This window comes from Manis javanica, chromosome 3 (assembly GCF_040802235.1).
Source record: "Manis javanica isolate MJ-LG chromosome 3, MJ_LKY, whole genome shotgun sequence".
NCBI lineage: Eukaryota > Metazoa > Chordata > Mammalia > Pholidota > Manidae > Manis > Manis javanica.
Window position 1 is genome coordinate 183,145,019 of NC_133158.1, and position 21,065 is coordinate 183,166,083.

General features: G+C 36.0%; 1 protein-coding gene across 1 annotated transcript in view; it reads left to right on the forward strand.

Annotated features, from left to right (window-relative positions):
• MARCHF1 (membrane associated ring-CH-type finger 1) overlaps nucleotides 1-21,065 on the forward strand; it is a 937,042-nt gene that overhangs the window by 87,563 nt on the left and 828,414 nt on the right. The window contains 1 exon segment of the mRNA XM_073232517.1: nucleotides 6,529-6,662. The gene's annotated coding sequence lies outside the window, so the exon portion shown is untranslated.

Sequence of the window (21,065 nt, forward strand, 5' to 3'; positions counted from 1 at the left end):
GAATGCAGGCCTGGGTAGACTTAATTTTCGTTCACTGAGTTAGGCAATCTCGGGAGAGGGTTATTGGGAAAATGATGTATGCAGTTCATGGGCTTTGTTTCCTTTCAAATGCATATGATTTTGGATAGTAAACTCATTAAGCTTACTAGCTATTTAAAACTGGTGATTTATTTAAGTAGAAAGAAAGGAGAAGAGAAAGAGGAAGCTGGAGGCCTGACCCTGACAGAGAGGCTGTGCCCACTTCACTGTCCTGCCTGTCCTGTCCCAGTGTTTGTTCTCATATTTCTGAAACATATTTCTGTAGCATGAGTTTATCTTGCAGAGGACCTAGACTTTTCTCCCAGTCTGTTTTGAACTTAAGTTATTAGGAAGGTCTTTGTGGACAAGTATTGATTGCTTAAGTAAGTCAAATGGCTGAATGAGAGTCATTGCAAATGCACACATGGTTATTTAGTATCATACAATTTACTAGTTTGCTTGAGTTTCCCCAGATGAAGACAAAGCAGCCTTAGTGCCAACATCCTCAGCATTAAGGGTATGAGTACATATTCAGAGAAGTCCTGAGTTGTCCCACAGCTGCTTTATTGTTCTGATATGCAGTCATGGAGTTTAGAGTTGTGGATCTGTAGACACCATGGGGCTTGTGCATGGCTGACCCCATATGTCAACATAGCTAGTTTTCTAGTGTAAAATAATGTGCCTCTTTAACATGAACCTACCTTGAGTTCAACATGGAGGAGGAAGCTACTATGAGCAGTACAGTGTTAGAATCAGAACTTAAGTAAATAGCAGATACTTTCTTTTCCCAGTCTTGATAGTTAGGGTCAGCGTAAAGAAAACACTTTATAGTGCCTCATTTGTTTTCAGTATCTAATGTACAGTTGCTTGAAGAAAGGGCATTATGTTTACTTCTGACAGAACATCCCAGTGTGACCTGTAATATCATCACCATGGAGCTTCAGGATATCTGTGTCCTGTATGCTGAATTTACCTTTTCTAGAAGTTTAACTGGGAGCCCATTAGAATTCTGATTCACCTGTGGCTGGGATAACAGAAAACTAATACTCTTATTTATTCTGGCAATGGTAGTGCCACAGATAAAGATGAACTTTTTGATTTGAATAAAGAAAACTGAATGTTATCTGGTCATTATGGGCCTTCTTTGAAACTTGGGGATCAAAGGGAAACAAAATAGAAACAAAATCAGTTCAAAATAAAAGGTTAGAGAATCATTCAAAACATGAATGGGAACAACGTAAAGCTCCTCTCCCTCTTAAGAATTTCATGATGTATTTCATTTCATATTATTTAGTGTCTTCATTATCTGATGCATAAACACTGTTACAATCTAATTCCTTGTCTCCATGCAAATATGTGCTGCTTATATGAAGCACAACTGCCACCCCTTTGGGAATAGATGTAACCCAAAGGGACCTGAAAATTCTTTACAATTTCATCTCATCACATTCTAAAAAAATAATACACACAGAAAAGATAATTAATAAAATTAATATGACTCAAAATGACATTTGGAACCATAATTTCTTCCCTTATTTCCATAGCAACAGGCAGCTAACCACATGGATCTCTTTTTAAATGTCTCAGAACTTAAAACACACAGTTTGGACAGATGGCCAGTGGAAAGGGATCTTGTAGAATTGTTCACTGAGTAGTAATCCTTAAGAAAATGTTATATTTCCATAAAATATGTATACCAGAGGAATCAGTTAATTGTATATATCTAATTCCAAATGTTCCAAAATGTTTATCTTTACTTTCATATTAAGTCATAAAGTTAAATAAGATATTTCTGTAACTGGGATGATTCATACTTGTTACTGTTTTTTTCTGCCCTAGGATTACCCTGGAGAATGATTGAGTGTTTATTTAAGAGAATCTTGGGTGTTAAGAGTAATTCTCTTCATAATAGTAACACACTACATGTTTATCTACAATTCATTATAAAGCATTGTCAGCTAAAAAGAATAATGGCTTGAAGAACACTCACTGTTAGCATAATAAATAAATGATAAAGATCAACTTTCTCCAGAGGCAAATGTAGCATTTGAAATGCTTTGAAATGGTTCTACTTTTTTTTATCCCTGGAATTCTTCAAGATGAATTCTAAGGCAAAGCATCATAAGTAGTGTTCTTAGCGAAAAGTTTGAGCACACAATGTTAGAACTCAGTTTTCAAAATTGAGTCAGTTTCAGGTTTTAATGTAGACTCATAAATTGCTATATGTAGAAGAAAAGAATCAATATCCTCACGGTCATTATTAGAAAAATTTATAAACTCTGTGTTGGGATGCTCTGTGTGATTAAATTTATATATTTTTCCAATTATCTCACTTGATTTGTTCTTAAGCTTCCTTATGAAACTATTTTTTTACTTTAATGATTTGAAATTAAAGAACTATGAGTAGTAGCTTTAAGCAACTCTATAATTTCTCTCAGAGCAAATTGTTACACATGGTGAAGGATTAAACACCATGAAGTAAAAAAGTATATTTTCTATTGTTGCAAAGAAATTTGAATTTTCTGGTAAAGATAAAAACACATTTTCATAAACAGAATGGTTTTAATGATCTCTTGAATCAACATGTCCTTTATTAAAATGCTTTCTTCTCCTAGTAGTTCAATAAAACTAAAATTCCATTCTTCCTAATGATTTGGAAAATAATTTAAAAGAAACATCATTTTATGTATTTATTTCTTTGAATAAAAAATGACTTCTGAGAGAATTGTTGTGTTGGCATGCATTTAGTTTTATACATCATTTTTCATAAGGGTGCTGTAAGGCATCAGAAAAAGGGCAAGCAAAGTAATTGCTATTTCTGATTGATTGTTAAGTTATTAATCACGACACAGGGATGCTACTAGTTAGCTTGCCCAGCAAATCCTCATAGTGTCCAATCATCTGGTTTATTTATTTTTTTGCCCTTAAACACTTTTGGAAATGCCATAAAATGGATCTTACTCTGTTGAACTTAATTCAAATCCACAACTAGTAATTGGTTGGTTATTGTGTTCTTGATGTGTGCCAAGCCTAGAATATAGAAACTGAAGAGAATGGAAAGCATGAATTGCCCATCCTTAAGGCATTTATAGTTGTGTGAAGTGTAAGTCATATTTTACTGATTTGTAACAGTCACCGTGCCCACCACCACAGGAACTTCTTCTAAATTATACTGCCTTGCATCAGCCCCCTGCTTGGAAACGCTATGCTATATGTTGTTGATCCAGAGGTGAGCATTTGACTCACAGTATCCCACCTGTAGGCTTGCCTGCAGCTCTTGACGGGTCTACAGGAGTGTTATTATTATTGACTCTTTCTGAAATGTGGAGGGCAGAACAGGCAGACACATAGAAGCAGAGAGCCATGACACAAACATATTCACACCCAATATATATAGTATAGGCTATCTATGTATGTATATATACATGTACATATATACTATGTATGTAATATATGTTAGGCAGAAAGACAGAGATGACCTGGATGAAAAGGAGAGAAGGCACCCCAAAGATGACTCGAAGTTGATCAGATAGATCCAGAAAGCCAGAAATAACTCAGAGAGTTAATCAGATGAAGCTATAGGGTCCAAGAGTGACTCAGGAAACGTCCAGGGTCCCCCCAGATAAGAAACATCAGAGACACAGGCACAGCATATCCCCTGTCCTATTTCACCAATCAGAACAAGCCTAGAGAGCTGACAGCTATCAATCAAGGACCTCTGCCCTACCAAAAACCACTTAAAAGAAGCTGCAGATTGAGCATCCACACCTGTCTGTCTCACCTTAGGGAGGCCCACTTTGTGACTCTGCAGACGCAGTAAAACTTACTTTGCTTTCTTGACTTTGGTCTCTCATCTCACTGTATCTGACTCCCCACGACACCGAGCCGAGTCCTTTCCTTCCTAACATGTGTGTATGTGTAAGTGCACACATGTGCACACATGCATGGGCACACATGTGCACACCACACATGCAAACAGTACTGGCTATGAATAAACCAGCACTTGATATTTTCCCAGAATTACAAAGCTGAAAAGGATTAATTTTATTATTGTCACACACACCAACGGTAACACAGACCTTCTTTAAAAATATCCAGGTCGAATGATTCTATAATTACATTTCTATTCTGTTTTCATGTTTATTTATTCTTGCAACTTACTTTTTCATTATGTGCAAATTGACACTCTGTTTGCACAGTATAGTATTTATTATCTATCTGTCTATCTCTATTTACTGGTATGAAATTTTATATAACTCTGAACTACACCCTCCTTTTTCTGTTTTTTTCTTTTTATCCTGGTGTGATCATTTTATGAGATCACATGTTTGAAATAAATTGTTATACTTTCTTTTTTCTTAAACAGTAGCATTTGTAATGATCTTGTGTAATTAGTTGAGGTATTTTGGAGCTTGGATAAGCTGAGAACCAACTATATATAGTGCAAAGTGAGCTGATTTTCTAGGAAAATGATCATGCTTACTGATCAGCATCTTCAGTGCGTATGATTTGAAATCAATAGATTCCACCAATGATATCATTACAATTCTTTACTGATATCTGCATCCTGAAATCCAGAAAAGAAAACAGCAGGTAATTCATTACCCATATCTACTTGTTTAGTTCACTATAAGTATAGTTTCTAAGTTGGTGTTTGCTGATGTATCTCTTCAATGCTAGACTTTAATGAAATATAAAGATAGTCTAAATTTTGTCAAGTCATAAGCATCACTGTGATTTTTCTGCTTAGAATTAAGTGTGTCATATCAAAGTCAGTATGTTTTGAAAGAATACTTGAAGACCTGGCTACTTTAGGTGGAGAGACAAGCCTTCTGTCCTGTTGTTGTTCCCTGCCCTGGGTCTGTCAGTGTGTACTTACTCCATCTGCCAGGTAAGAGAGTCATTGCAGCTATGAGACAACTTGACGATTTGACATGTTTAGTAGGCTCAAGGGGCCAATAATGTGAATAAAGACACATGATTTGAAAGCATTTACAGTATATTAGTTTTGAAAACTTGAACATTAAGCTCATATGTTCTTCCTGAAAGGAAGTACATTAGGGAGTTGCAAGCATCTTATAGTTTCTTGGTCTTGTCACATTGTACAAGTTTCCTTATATTTCTGTTAACTTCTGTTGTGCCTGTACTCTTTCTCCTAACTGGAACATCAATTTAAGGTTATAAACTATTTCTTAAATTAATCTGTACTTTTAGCATTTAGCACAGCCCCTTATGTAGAGGATGACAATCTCAATTCACAAGCAGAATATTTCTGTTGTTATTTAATTTAATTTCTAATTGGGGTCTCCATTCCTTGGAGGGGCAAAAATGAAATGGTACTGAATTCAGGATTTCTGTTCCTTTTTCCCAGGGTATTGTGGGTGGGAGGTAAAAGACAGTGGAGTAGGTTAGGGATCACGTCTGGTTGGGAAGAGTGGAACTCTGATCTCTCCTGGCTATGTATCCACCTATCAACTGTTGACACACCCAGTGTTGAATTTCAGTCATTGAGGAGTAAACAGGTGCTGCTGTTTTTTCCTTTCATTCCTCGCTCAAAGTCCCTTCAGATTCATGTCCTTTAGGTGCATCAGAGTTAATTTGGTTACTCCCCTACCATGCTGGGCTATAAGGCTTTGTCTGTCTAAATACTGGGTTTTCCCAAATCCCTAAGAAGCACAGCTTAGCTTTCCCCTGTTCCCAAGTTTATGAACTAATTTGAGGGTTCTGTATCTATTTCTGAAAATCTAGAAAAGCTGTGTCCTATTGGTCAAGATATAAATTGTGGGTTGTGGAGAAGTCCAGTTTCTACTTCATTTATGTTAACCCAAATATTTTAAATCTTTCATTCAACCAATAATTTTTCTATTCCTCCAGGCCTGAGGGCTTAAAAGTCAGAAGGAAATCATTAAAAACTAGAGGGCCTCAGTGTGTGTTCTGATTTCAGACGCAGTGCTCTCCTGACCATCTGAGTCGCTCTGGCATTCCTTTCTTTCTTTCCAGATTCTGATCTTTTCCTGTCTACATGTTCTCTTCCTGATTTTGGCCCCCACTCCTTCTTTGTTAGATTTCAGCTGACTGCCCTTCATCCTGAATGTGCCACTCAACTCTATTAGCCTTTCTCAAGATAGTCTGTCCTTTTCCTTTATAGTATTTAATCATAATGTGCAATTTTATATCTATGTGTCTATTGTATTTATTTGGTTAATAACTGTCTTCCTAACTAGAATATAATCCACTAGAGAGTAGGATTACTTTTTTTGAATTATAGTAAATTTGCATTAAGTAAGTTAAGGTGTGAATTGGTGAGTGAAGGGGGCCCATTGTGATCAAAGTGGTGTGTTTTGGAGTTCTACCAATGGTGCTGGGAACTTAGACTATGTCTGTATTCACAAACTATTTTATGAAAATATTCAGATTCATCAATCATCTAAAAATCTAAAAGCAACTTTTTAAAAAAAACTAAATAAAAAATGAATGCTTATTTACTAAATTTAGCTTTCTTCTTCCCAGAAACACAACAAAAGCCCTCCTGTAGACCGAGTAGCCGAAGACACAATCCTGTTGTTCAAGGACTTTTATGAAGTCGAAGCATGTGAACATAATGGATGCATCAAGTACATAGAACTTCGATGTGAATATTTAAGGTATCAAGAAGCATTCATAGGTTCTGGGATCACATGTGTTTTCATTGTGCTTTGGAGAAACAGCTTATCTTGTCATGCATCTTGCCACAACCCATTTCAATACATTATTTCAACAGAATAACTTTACATTTGAGATCCAAACTAGATAACTCTTTGAGAATTTATATAAATTCTCGAAAATTCTCATTATAGAATTCTGAGCCAGATCTGACCATCGCTGACTGACTCTAGTTTCAAAATGAACAAAGACGTGAAGAAGTGGAAGGAGATACACTGGGGGCTGGCTACACATGACTTTTCATTTATTTCAAAATGCACTTGCAATAGATGTAAAAACATTATCTTAGTAGTTAGTAATACATACTTTACATTACTGGCTTGATTTACTTCCTTAGAGTCTAATAGACTATTGCTAGAAGCTCCACAGTTTGCATTTCCTTCTCCTATAATTTGCTCTGTGTTCATGGGTTTTCTTTAGGGAAATCTATACTTGTTTTTCTCCCTTGGTTATAGCTAATCATATAACATAGTTGCTGGCATCTCTTCAGCAGTCTCCTATTTATGATCCTAATTGCAAGCTTCTGTACTGTTTTGTGACTGGCAATCTTCCAGTCTTTAGGGATTAATTCATAATTTGATTGATTTTTAAGGATGTGTTTTAGAATGAAATAGCTTGCTGTAGTCCATTTGGAAGGGATTGAATACTATGTCAGCTTGATGTCTTAAATGTCAGCAGTGGATAGGGAGGGGTATGGAGTTTTACTCCAATTCATCAGTCACTCAGTGTCGATTATCACAATGATGCCCAAGGCAGCTGTAACTTTCCTCTTTCCTATTAGCAACTAAGAAAGTAAGATTCCTTTACTTTGTCTCTAATGAATTTCACTTAAGATCCCAGGCCTGGAGTGTGCATTTGTGTGTGCTGGTGGCAGGGATTGGGGGATTGGGACATGAGTAGGTATAATGGTAAGGGTGTGGTGAAATGAAGTCAAATCCCATGAGCTGTATGTTTAGTTAATAACACTTCTTCCAAGGAGGTACAAAAACATTTGAAAAGGCATGGCTGCAATTCCATGTAGGAATGAAGGATGATAATTTGTATTCAAATCATCTCTGTACCAGGCACAGTTATAGGCAGTCTACACACACTCTCATTTGTTGCTTGTTAATCCTGCGAGGTATCAAAGATGATGAGGAAACAAAGGCTCAGAAAACTTCTGTCATGTGTCCAAGCTGGCCCAGTGTTCAGCAGCCTGTCCTGGTGCTCTGGAAAGTCTTCTGCTTCTTCACCACAAATACGTTCTTCTTTTCCTTGAAGAGAAATGTGTACTCTTAATTTAAAAGATTAGATTTCTTAAGGTTATTGTACAGAAACAAATGATTAAGTTTGGTTACAAAGGCAAGTGAGAGAAGTCTGCTCAGTTGCAGGGGCCCCTTATTGGAAGAAAGAAAGCAAAGGCAAGCTGAGCTGTAGAAAATGTATATGCAGAAATGCAGAAATGGCACAATTTCTTCCAAACTAGGTAGAGAACGTGACTCTACTCAAGTGGCAAAGATAAAATTCAAACCATACTGTGGCCTGTGGAATTTATAATAGTGTCCAACCATTGCTACTCCAGAAAGATAAACACCCATTAGTAATTTTAAAGATCTGTTTTGGAAGCTTTATATTTATAAACATGAAAATATACTTGTAATTATGTATTATGGACTCCATTCTGCAGATAGATTCTATTCTTTCTCCAGGACTTACAAGAGTGCTAATTGGAATATTTTTTGTAGTAGAATTCATAAACAGTAAAAAAGTATTTTCAGGCTTTTTCCCAGCCTTATCTTCTGTAACTGAAATTCTCAACCTTTTAGGAATCATGACTCCGGCTTAATAAATATTTATCATTTCTCAATGAAGATATTTGGAAATTTTAAGATATTAAGATTTTTAACTACAAAGTCATACAGTAGTTTTAATTCAAGATACATTAATGTTCAGATATGCCATTAAAATGTCTTAAGTTGCATTGTTTTGGAACAGTGAACCAGTGTGCTCGTGTAGGAAGAGTTTAATGAAACAGATACAGAAGATAATAGCCCATCAGAGGCTTTATTTGTTGGGGTTCCCAGAGGGTCTTTTATTAGCTCTTTAGAAAGTGGGGAGAGGCTCTTTCCATTACATGGTGCTCAGTCTGGTGCATCAACAGGCACAGTTATGTAAGTGACCTGAGGCTGTATTTGCCATCACCACTTTCCCAGAGAGCCACACGCACTCTGGAAGTTCCGTCAAACATGATGTGCTGTTGTATATGTCACAGGTAACCCCTCCTAATTCAGAGAAGCATCCACACTCCTGTCCTCCACTGGCCTGCCCTGCATCTTTTCTCTTCCCTCCTCTACAATCCTAGCCCGTCATTTATTTGTCTTTTCTCTTACAACATCCTCTGTCTTTTCCCCTTCATGCCATCCTCTTGCAGTTAAATTTTCTCTGTCGTACTTCATTTTGATTCCTTTGTCAAAGTCAGCCAAAAGCATGACCTCTGCCAGCTTTCAGTCCTCCTGGAATGTTTTTCCATCCACTTGGGGACGTTTTCACTCCTTGTGCCTTCCAAGATATTGAACCCTTGGCATTCTTCCAATGTTTCTTTGATTTTGTGTTAGTTTTCTTCTTTGACTCTTTGTTTACTCATTAAATTTATGACACAACGTTCTAGGCTGCCTCAGCATTTTCTCACTGGATAATTCACCCACTCCCAAGGCTTGGCTATCAGCTTTGTGCTCATGACTCCCTAATATTCAAGTCTGGCTCTGTCTGCCCCCTTGAACTTGACAGGGAGCTCTCGTTTTGTTGGGAATGTTCCCACCTCTCCGTTCTATATAGTTACGTGCGATTAGGCCCACACCTGTCCCCCAAGACAGCTTTACAGTTACTCTGTGTTTCTTGTGTAGACTGATGGCTACTTTTCACCCAGGCTAAACATTAAATAGGTAGGGATCCACTTTCTAGTCCTCATTTGTCAAATTCTGGCAATTATGTCTTCAAAATGCTTCTCTTTTTCATCCCTGTTTTCATTTCTGCTGCCATTGCTGTGGGTCATTGTGCCTGGCTCTTCAGTCCGAGGTGCTTTTCTCCCTCCGTGTTCTTGCACATTGTCGTGTGAGTTATTGCTCTTCTACAGAACTTAAATATCTCTCATTTTCAGCATTAAATGCTTAGTTACATGTTTGGACATTTTAAGATCTGGTTTCACTTATAGTGTATTTATAGTATATTTTTTTCATGATATCTCTCTAAAAACTCCACATTAGGCATCTGAAACATGCTGCATATTCATGTTTATGTGGTTCAGCTCTTTTGTTTTGCTCTCCCATCTTCTCTTTCCCTGTCTGTTAACGTCTTCCTTACCCTTAATGCTCAGTTTAAATGCCCCTCTTTTATGTCACCACCCTGATTCAGACCAAGCAAATGAATAAATTCTCTCTTTTATCATTCTGCACATATCTGTTCTATTAATGTACTTATTACATTCAAACTAGTATCATTGCTAATTTCATACATGTCTGTCTTCACCAATATTGTAAAAATACTAGTTCGAGAAGTGTACATTGTTCAAGAGACTAGGAAATCTCTAGAGAGGAGATTTGGGCCTTAAGCAATAGCATCATTCTTGGAATTTCAGTTTACATTGAGACCTCCATAGATACGTGATTGGTAGGCATAGGCTTTAGGATTTAAAAGTATCTCAAAGGCTCATTATGGCCAACAATAAATTCCCATGCATATATACCAATTGACTCCACTCAGCCAGGTGTATAATTTATTTTCTGCTATACTGTTTCAGCCAGAGGATTGTGAAGGAGGGCTTTGAGTGTCCAGTAAAGCAAACTCTTAGCAATAATGAAAGTGGTAGTAATGATAATGATATTCTATTGCTGGGAAGGAAGAAGAAGGAGAGAAAGAGCCAGTTAGGACTGAACTGAATGCCTAGTCTTTTACACATGTTCTGGTCCCAGGAGAGGAGGTTTCAGTATCTTAAGTTTTGACTTTATTTCTGTTGTTTGACTGTTCCAGGGTACAGATGGGTGTTACGTTTGTTGATTTCTGTATTTTTCTTCCACAGAACACATTTGTTAATAGATATTTGTGAGGTAATTAGGAAATATTATTGATAATTGGAATATTTTACTTTGAATAAGTGTACTTTGGAATTTATTTCTAAAATGTTCTTTAATTAATAGTAAAGAATCCATAATCATATTTGTTTCAGAAAGCAGATGCTATAAAAAGCAGGACATCTGTCTTTACATCAGTGCCACCTAGAATTCTTTCTTTTCTTCTGCTGAATACCGAATTGCATAGTATTATAGCCCAGTAGATAAACAGTTCACCTGCTCTTCAACTTTAGAACATCATGGAAGATAGGTTGAAGCAATATTTGTTGTCTAGGCTATTTTCATCAGTTTTACCAAATAGGAAAACTCCCCTTTGTACATCTGGGGTCTGTGCAGCCTCAGATGGAATGCTTTGACTGAGCTTGTCACACTTCATTCAGGAGGCAAAAATCCATTTTCCTTAATAACCTTCAAGAAGTGCCTTACATACTTTTCATTACTTGATTCATTTTCCTTAAGCTAATACCCCATTTCAGTAATAAAGGCAATTTCTAAATTTCCTTCTTATTATTTAATGCCTATTTCTTTCTGATGCAATGATTTCTTTCTATTAAATATTTCTAGGATTTTCATTTAACACATCAAAGTTGTCAGAAGTTTTGGTGCTAACTTTTATTCCCTTCATTAAAGCACAGATTTGAGAACTAAAAATTATCATCAACATTTACAGAATTTAGCCCAGAAGGCTATCTTAATGGAGGGAACATGGCTATAATTGAATGAAACCAATGCTGTGTCCTTGTACAAGGTCTGGCACATAGTGGGCACCCAATACATATTTGATGGTTGGGTGCATACTTAGTAATATTTTTAAATGATAATTTTGAGCAGATATTTGATTAGTATGTGTATTAGGATGAATATATTGTCAGATAGTATGAATGTATACTCTAAGATTTATTTAATAATGTCAAGATTTTTAAAGAAAATGCACCTGAAACATATTTTTTTTCTATGCCTTATTTTACTATAGACTTTTCTAATCCAGAAAAAAAATCTATCATTTAAGTTTTTAGAGTACATGTGGAATTCAATTTATCACTTAACTCCCAATTAACAAAGCAAAATACCTCACTTTACTTCAACCTCTGTGTTGCTTTACCTTGAAGAATAATACCTCTTTCTAGAGATAGCCTCAGAACAGCAAGTCTTTTCAGTTATCAGGGTGTCATTTGTCCATGGAAGCAATAATATGTTGCCCATAACCTTGAGAGTTAGTATCTTTGTAAGCATCCTAAAAGAAATGCATTATAAGCTCTGGTGGGAGCTGAGTGTAACTTAATAGGAAACAAACCTGAATGGCCTGTAGAGACTCATAAAGTTTTGAGGATAACTGTAAAGCCATACAAATGTATTGCACCACATCTTATTATGTGAGGCAATATGAAAATTGTTTGAAATATACAAAAGGGAATTGTCCACATTCTGGGCTATAAATCATGCGGTAATGGTTTACTTCCAATAGATATTTACTGTTCAGATTTTGAAGAAATTATCTCTTATGGAAATATTTTAGAGCCATAGGTTTTTGGTTTTGTTTTAACCTGTATTCAGAAAGAGGAAGTGCTACTTCAGGCTAATTAATTTGTCTAATATATTCATCTTTTCTTTGCAATGTAAAATAACTCTGTTGGGACCTTTAAAAAATCTAAATTATTTAGCATTTTAAATTATTTTTATATACATGTTCCATATTTGAATTTGCAATAAAAGTACCACTTGGTAGTGGACAGTTCATAAGGAAAAAATGCCTATATGCTACATATCCAAGATCTTTCACTTATAAGAGTAAAAATTGTTAATATGTTTGGTGTCTTGTAAAACTCTATTTGAGTCTTGTGTTTTTAACCTATTAGTTGGTATTGTATTAAGATATTTTACTAGATTACATATGTGTGGATTAATAACATGCCTTGTGAAGTTTTCAGAATTCAAAAGCATAGTCTCAAATTGAGGAGATTCACAGTATCTATTTAATATTTAAGTAAGCATGCTTGAAGTAAATTGAGTTGCATGAGTTTCTACTTTCTAGGGCTTCCCTGCTACCATCTTTTAATACGGTTTTTATTTCAGAATAATATTAAATTTAGATTTACAGAGAAGTTGCAAAGATAGTATAGATAATTACTATATATATTTATCTGCTTTTCCATTCCTTAACAAACCACGACACATTTATCAAAATTAAGAAATCATTAGTTCTTACTGTATTACTGTTAACTAAACTCCAGATCTCACTCAGACCTCACTTGTTTCCCCACCAGTGGCCCCGCTCTTTTCTGGACCCCTCCAGGACCCTCCGCGTCTCTGTCGTCTCCTTTGCTTCCTCTGGTTTGGGGCAGTTTCTCATCTTTCCTTGTTTGCTAGTCAGCTGTTTCGTAGAATGCCTCTCAGTTGAGGTTCGTCTGATGTTTTTTGCATGGAAGACTAGGAAGATCACTGCAGAGGTGATGCGTCCTTGCCATGACAATGCAGCGCGGAGGGGCCGCTGTGGTTTGACTTTGGTCATGTTGACTGTGCCCACCTGGGAAGAGGAGCGTTTGCCAGGGTCTCTGTTGTAAAGTTGCCTGTCCTTGCCCTTTTTGTACTCTGTTCTTTGGAAGTATATCACTAAGTCCAGCTGACACTCAAGCCTCCTTTCCTATTTTCAGTTATGCAGGGAATATATAGAGTTGAATTCCTTACTGCTCGCTTTGAAGAGAATTTTAATAATTCCTACCATTTCTTGTATGCTTTCGTTATTCAATCCACTGTGCTAAACATGGTGCATCAATTGTTTCTCTTAGTACTGCAAAGCAAAAGATAGGTCATTATTTCATTTTACAGATGTGGAAGCTAGAGTCAGAGATAAAGCAGTTTGACAAGGCCACACAGAGCAAGGGCATCGACCCCAGATCTTTTGGGCACGGCAGTACCTGCTTGACCCCTGGGCAATACTGCCTCCTTGATGGGCATCCCAAACCTCACCAAATTCGGCCATGAAAAAATTTCAGACTCTGTGTTCTGGCTGTTTGTTTCCATTTTAATTGGAAGATGCATGTTTGTGGCAAATATTTTTATATTAAAATGTTGAACATTCACCTTTTCTAGATATTATATTTTCATGACAAATGCAGTGGTAGATGTGGGATCTGAGTATGACACAGTGGCCATATGCAAGTACATGAATATTGTTAAAGGGGTTGAGGCTCTTCCAGCAGTTAAAACTTCTTTCATTTTCAATCGAATATATGTGCTGTGTGTTAAAAAAAAAACAACAACAACAGCAATGACAGATACAGAAGAAATGGGACCAGTCTTCACAGAGCCAGCACCCCCTAGTCTTCTGGGGAGCTTATATATCACTGTTGGATTTTGTGATGCTGGTCTTGAGTCAAAAAAAAATAGTGTTCTTACTAATTACTTTTTAAGTGAAAGTGAGATTATTTTTTATTTGAGAATTTCAAAATACTTCTTGTTGTGACTAGAGGTAGTCTAATTTTACAGAAACAAGGTTGGTATTTCTGTTTAAGGGATTCCTACTTTGTTTTGAAATGCAGACAGATTTCTCTATAGTTGGTGTGTGTGTGTGTGTGTGTGTATTTGTGTGTGCATGTATATGTGTGTATGTGTGTGTCCATGCGTGTGTGTACATGTGTGTATGTGTGTGTATGTATATGTCTGTGATAGGTGTTTTGCTTTCAGATTCATCCTTAATTACCCTTCATTCTGTAACACTGTTTATCTAGTCACTTACCAAGTGGTGTTGATTGTAATTAACTGCCAAATATACCTTTCTTCCACCACACCTTTTACATTAGTTCGGGTCATCTTTTGTTTCTCTAGCAAATGCTTCAGCTCACCACCTGCTCTTCCTACTTCTCTTCTTTTAGGAGAAATATTTTGATCATGTGATATTTTTTCCTAAGAATTCCAGTGCAGTTGCTTTCTTAGAATATTAAAGTCCCACAACATTGAATCTAATTTAGTTCAAATAAAATCTTGCTGTTCTGTTACTTTTGCATACTACTTCCTTGTAGGAAATGTCCGTTAGTGTCCTCTATGATCATGTTTGTTATTTAAGTTACCGCTTGTAATATATTGTAATTATTTGTAGATATGCATGCCTTCCCTTCTTGTCTGTACCTTTCTTAAGGCCAGGAGTAGTGAGATATTTTACTTGTATTTACTATTTCCATGACAGTTCTGTGTGTGTCAAGTAGAAGTTCAATTAGTATTTAATTGAATTGAAATATATAATATGTGCAATGGGTATCTCTTAATTCATTGTGTGAGTCTCCTAAGAATATTCTTGATTTGAGAAGATTTCATAGAGAAGATAGAAGGAGAAATAGATTGTAAAGGAGAGGAAGAAAGAAAACCTTAAAAACCTGGTTGTTTATGCAGCATGTGAGAAACAAATTTAGTCTAGAGTTGGGACAGAAAAAACACATTTTACTTGTAGTATGGACTCCAATTAACTGGCTGAGGCTTGAGCCATGTATGAGAAGAATGGTAAGTCTGTGGCAGAATTCAGGAGAGAGAGGTACAACTGACCTGTAATCCTGCCAGGGCACAGGAGGCAGAATGGGGGGCATACAAGCCTGGAATTTGCTGAGTTGTACCTGGAGCAGGTGTTCTTGGACTGTTCCGATGTTGGACATACATGTGTTTACATAGGAATACTGTTGGACTGAAGCATAAACAAGATGGTTTTCAAGCTAGTCAGTTTCCTCTCCCCTAGATTGTCATAATTGATTGTAACACTAGAGTGTGATGATGCTCAGGATAGGAATTGATGGTCTCCAGAAATGATTTCAAACCAGGGTTTCTGAAGGGCAGAAGAGTTACTGCAAGGGCCCTTTATGTCTACACATAAAACAGACACTGTCTTTAGTTAAGAAGAAATCATTCAATTATATATATTGGTAATTTTAAAGTGTATACACCAGCTACTGCGATTCTTATTAAAAGTAAAATTTATCCAAATAATTTATTAAATGTAGAGCTTCTTGCCATCATGTTTCTTTTCAATTAATGATCCACTGTTATTGTCAGATAGGGACACGTGATATTTTTTCATGTTCAAGTGGTTTCTTATGCTTGGAGGCAATGGAAATTGTTGGTTAGGTGAAGACAGTGAACTGAATTTGAGTTTCATGAGTATCACAGAAAAATGACTGGCTGATCAAACCATTGTTTGGGCGGAAGAATTAGTATAAGTATCCTGAATCTTCCAAGACTAGTAGAAGCTTTTAGGGAGAGTTGACATTGATATACCAACATGTAAGAAAGACAGTTTGCCAACTGAGATTTAAGTGATTAAAAAATACACATTTACTTTATCATCACATCAATGTATATTGAAAAAATTGAAAAGTTATTTGTCTTTCTTCGTCTAGCTTATTTCACTTAACATTATACCCAAAACAAAACAAAGCAAAATGAACAAAAAAGCAGTAGATTCATAGACACTGAGAAGTGACTGGTGATTACCATGGGGGAGGGCTTGGAGTAGGTGGGCGGAAGGACTGTGGGATAAAAGGGCATAAAAATTCTCAATCATAATATAAGTTGCGGTGATGGTAGTACAGCATGGAGAATATAGTCAATGTTTCTGTAACATCTTCCTATGTTGACAGGTAGTGACTGCACTAGTTGGGATGAGGGCATAATAATGTGTGTAACTGTTGAACCACTGTGTTGTAAACTTGAAATTAATACGAGATGGCATATCAACTATACTTCAATTAAAAAAGTGTTTTTAAAAAAGCAATTACTAGTACTAAGACAAATTCATAGCCACTGTTTTTCATTGATTCTAAGATGCACATATTTTACCCATTTTAGCATTTCTGAAATTGATATGCAACTTGCCATTGCTATTGTCCAGTTGGTGGTTGAGATAAAATGAGACAGCTTTTATTGTCTTTATGTGAATTGACTTACTTGTGGCATGTGTTATTCCTGGTGGTATGACAATATAACTGCAACATCTTGGCAGTTCAGTAAACAAATCATGTGAAAACCACTTATGGGAGCATATGATTCCTATGTGTTATCCAAAAACTGTTTAATGACATCATCTGGCAAGACCAAAAAAGCATCAGCATTAAAACTTGCACTGTGGATGTAAAAAGATTGGAGATAAGACTAGAACTCTCTTTTAAGAAATGCTGGTTCACCAATTTAGTTGGTGGAATAGAGGATAAGTCTTGTGAAAAGAAATAAACATTGATGACTATGAATTGTAAAATGTTTCACAGAGGTGTTATTCAATATGAAAGTTTTAGAAGTACTTAGGCAATTTATTTGCATGTATTTTTCAACAGGAGTTGGTAGAAATCTATGTATGTATGTCTGAAAAGCCCTTTCAATAAGCATTGAAATAAATATTACATGAGATAAGAAATTAAGGAGTCAAAGATTTAAATAGCAGAGGTATTTTTCTTCCTTAGTGACAGAGAAAATAATAGGATATTTATAATTGGGGCATCTTAAATTCAAATTTGGAAAATCTCTATTAGTTGGCATCATGTAAACCAGAATTCACTGTTAATTAGTATTTTAGCAAAATCTATAAGGCAGTATCAATGATATTTGTTAAATGAATGATGAATGAACAAATTATAGTAAGCATAAATAACATTAAAATATCTGAGATAATACATCTTAAGCATCTCTAGATCATCAAGGAAACAAAGAATTAAGTAAAAAGAAATGATAACTGTATGTTGCATTTAAAATGATAATCCAGACATCACTCTCTACAATTCAGATAATTTTGTTACTAAAACAGTGATTCTGTGAACCAGAAGTTTAGAGAAAATTTATTGCAAATCTATTCAAAACACTAGAAATGACATTCAACAAACAATTTTAATTATATGTAAGTGAAAATCTATTATGTTAGATCTTCTCCAAGCAGACATCCTTTTCCATTAATGCAATCCAAATTTATTTGAGTGATCAAGAACTTTGTTTTATAATGCCGAGTTGTAAAATCAGAATGGAAAAACTATACAATCATTTGTACATTCTTAGGCATTTTAAAGTTGTAATCTGACATATTTTGTCATTAACCATATTCTCTGGGCTACTATGTATTTCTTAAAATTTCAGTTTAAAAATTAAGCTAAATAAAGATTTGTCATGCTATAGGTAATCATCATATTTTTAAAAAAGTGTTTGCATAAAAATGTGTAAATCCAGAAAGATTAGTACATAAAAAGATTTTAAGTATGATACCAGTGGCGTATTTGTAACTAACATTATTTGGACTGTCTTCTCTGACCTTGTGTGGAAAATGCATCTATTTCTAGAAGCTAACTAGAAATAGATTTGAAGCATAATTTTCATGATCTTCCCTTCATGGGCTATTGTATGACAATTTGAGGTATTTAGCATAAAACAGTTCTCAGTGTTCATAAAAATGAACTATAAATATGTTTCAAATTATTTTCACTATTTTACTATAAATCTCTTTTTAAAATATATGATTAAATTCTCACGCATTTTTACATTTAAGCCAAATAATTGAAATTCTCACTTAATATGTTATTAGCAAAAACCAGGCAAGTACATTAAAAAAAGTTTTTTCTGGGTGGGGAGGGATGGGGGCATTCTTGGTTTCTTCTTCTGAAGCAGAATTTTTCTTTTCCTGTCATAGTTCTTATTTAATGACTTCACAAGAATCTAAAATGGAGATAATAAATTTTTGAACTTTAGAAATGATTGTGAATACAAGTGCCTGACTTTTGCAAAGCTTTTAGTTAGTAAACCTCAAGAGTGTGTATGACATTCTTGTAATACAATATATTTTTATTTGTTTCAATTGACAAAACTTCAAATACTGTAAGAAATGATGGGTAGGTCTCCCTGATTTTTTAAATAATTACAAGACATCATTATTCATTCATTCATCAAATTTGTATTGAGTGACTGCAAGCCCCAAGGTCTAGCCAAGGTGCTGAGAATACAAAATGAGTAAGATACAGCTTCTGACTTGAAAGAATATATTTGTTAGTGGGAAAATAGGTATGCAGATAAAGTTACAATCCAGTTTGTGAATGCTGTTATAGAGACATATAAGGAGGTGCCTCAGGGCACAGGGAAAGAAGTGTGCATGCGGTGAAGGATTTAGGAACAATTTCAGAGAGAGGTGAAATAAGGGAAGATATGAGGGAATTCCATGAAGACACAGAATTTTTAAGAAAACAGCCAGTCATTTGTCATGGCAGAAGTATAGACCCCAGTGGTAGGACATGAGACTAGGAAGACAGGCTGGGATTGGAGTGTAAAGAGCTGAGTATTTTGATCTTTATATTTATGTGATGATAAACAACTTATGTGTGTAATATTTGGTGTGATATGATCAGATTTCTGAAAGGTTTTTATAAGAGCAGCTTGAAGATGGAATGGTGGGGAGTGATCAGAGACAGAAAGGCTTGTAGCGTATGGAATTCTGATCAAGTACGAGGCAAGGGAGATGGACCAGCCAACATTGATTCTGTTGCTTCATTCAGGGAAATGAAGGTTTGAACAAAGAAAGTCTGATTTCTTTAATCACTGCCAGAAGCTCACTAACCTACCTACTGCAGCATTGTTTTCTTTATTTTGGTTGGTGGTCTCTGTGCCTTTTTTATAGTTCTTGAGGAAGTTCACTTCCTTAAGAGGATTATTCTGAATTCTTTGTCTGACAGTTCATAGATATCCATTTCTTCAGGGTCAGTTATTAAAGCTTTATTAGTTTCCTTTTGCAGTGTTTTATTTACCTGATTTTTAATGATTCTTTTTTTATTGAAGTATAGCTGATACACAATATTGTGCATATATTTCAAGTACATAATACAGTAGTTCAACAGTTACACATATTATTAAATCCTCACCCCAGCTAGTGCAGCTACTATCTGTCAAAAACATGAAAAGATGTTACAGAACCATTGGCTATATTGTCCTTGCTGCACTTCCATCCCTGTGACCAACTTATATTATGACTGAGAATTTTTGTGCCCCTTCATCCCCATCACCCTCCCCACCCACCTGCCCCAACCTCTCTCCCATGGTAACCACCAGTCACTTCTCAGTATCTGTGAGTCTACTGCTGTTTGTTCAGTTTGTTTTGTTTTTGGATTCCACCAATAAGTGAAATCATATGTTGTTTGTCTTTCTCTGCCTGGCTTATTTCACTGAGCATAATACCCTCTAAGTTCATCCATGTTGTCACAAATAGCAGGATTTCTTTCTTTTTTATGGCTGAGTAATATTCCATTGTGTATATGCATCACCTCTTCCTTATCCATTCATCTACTGATGGACACTGTGGTTGCTCCCATATCTTGGCTATTGTAAATAATGCAGCAATAAACATAGGGGTGCATGATTTTTCATTTTACTGTATTCCTCTTGTTGGTATCTCCATTTGAATAATCAGGCTTCTCTTCTGGACCTTTGCTTTGGCAGAGATAGTTCACCAGGCAGCTCAGCTTGGGTTTCTGGATGTGTTTGCTGGTAATGTCCTTGGGCAGGTGAAACCTGCTATTGTGGGCTATTTTTGGATGAGGGAAGTGATGAAGCTATGAGGTTAGGCGTAGGGGGTGGGATTTGTGCCACGTTGCTTGAGAACAGTTGGATAGGACTGTTGGCCTGGTTCTCTACCCAAGTGAGGCTGTAAGATGGGAATCTGCCATTGCCTGGATTCTCTGGTAAGGCTTACTCGATTGTTGAGACTGGGTGATAACGTTTGGTAACAGATGGAGCTATGAATTAGCTTCCCTGCCATGGTGAGACAAGAGGGTGGGATCCAGGGCCTACACCCAGGCTTGGTGTTTGGGGGACCAAATCAGGCCAGGGTGTGCACTTAATTCCCGAGTCAGATGAGGCCATCATTTGCTCTGCAGATGGCAAAGCTATATAGGCTTTGTGCTTTTTACCGTTTTTAGCTTAAAGTCTATTTTATATGGTATGTGTATAGCTACCCCTTCTTTTGCTGGTTACTATTTGCTTGAAATGGCTTTCTCTATCTCTTAATTCTCAGTCTGTGTGTGTCTTTAAAGTGAGTCTCTTTTAGGCAATATAATGTTTTATCTTGGTGTTTTAAATCCATTCAGCCATTCATAGTGCTGGCATAATGGAATATTCACATGTAAAAGACTGATACTAGACCCATGCCTTACACCACTCACAAAAATTAACTCAAAATGGATTAAAGATTAAATATAAGATCTGAAACCATGGAACTCCTAGAAGAATACATAGGAA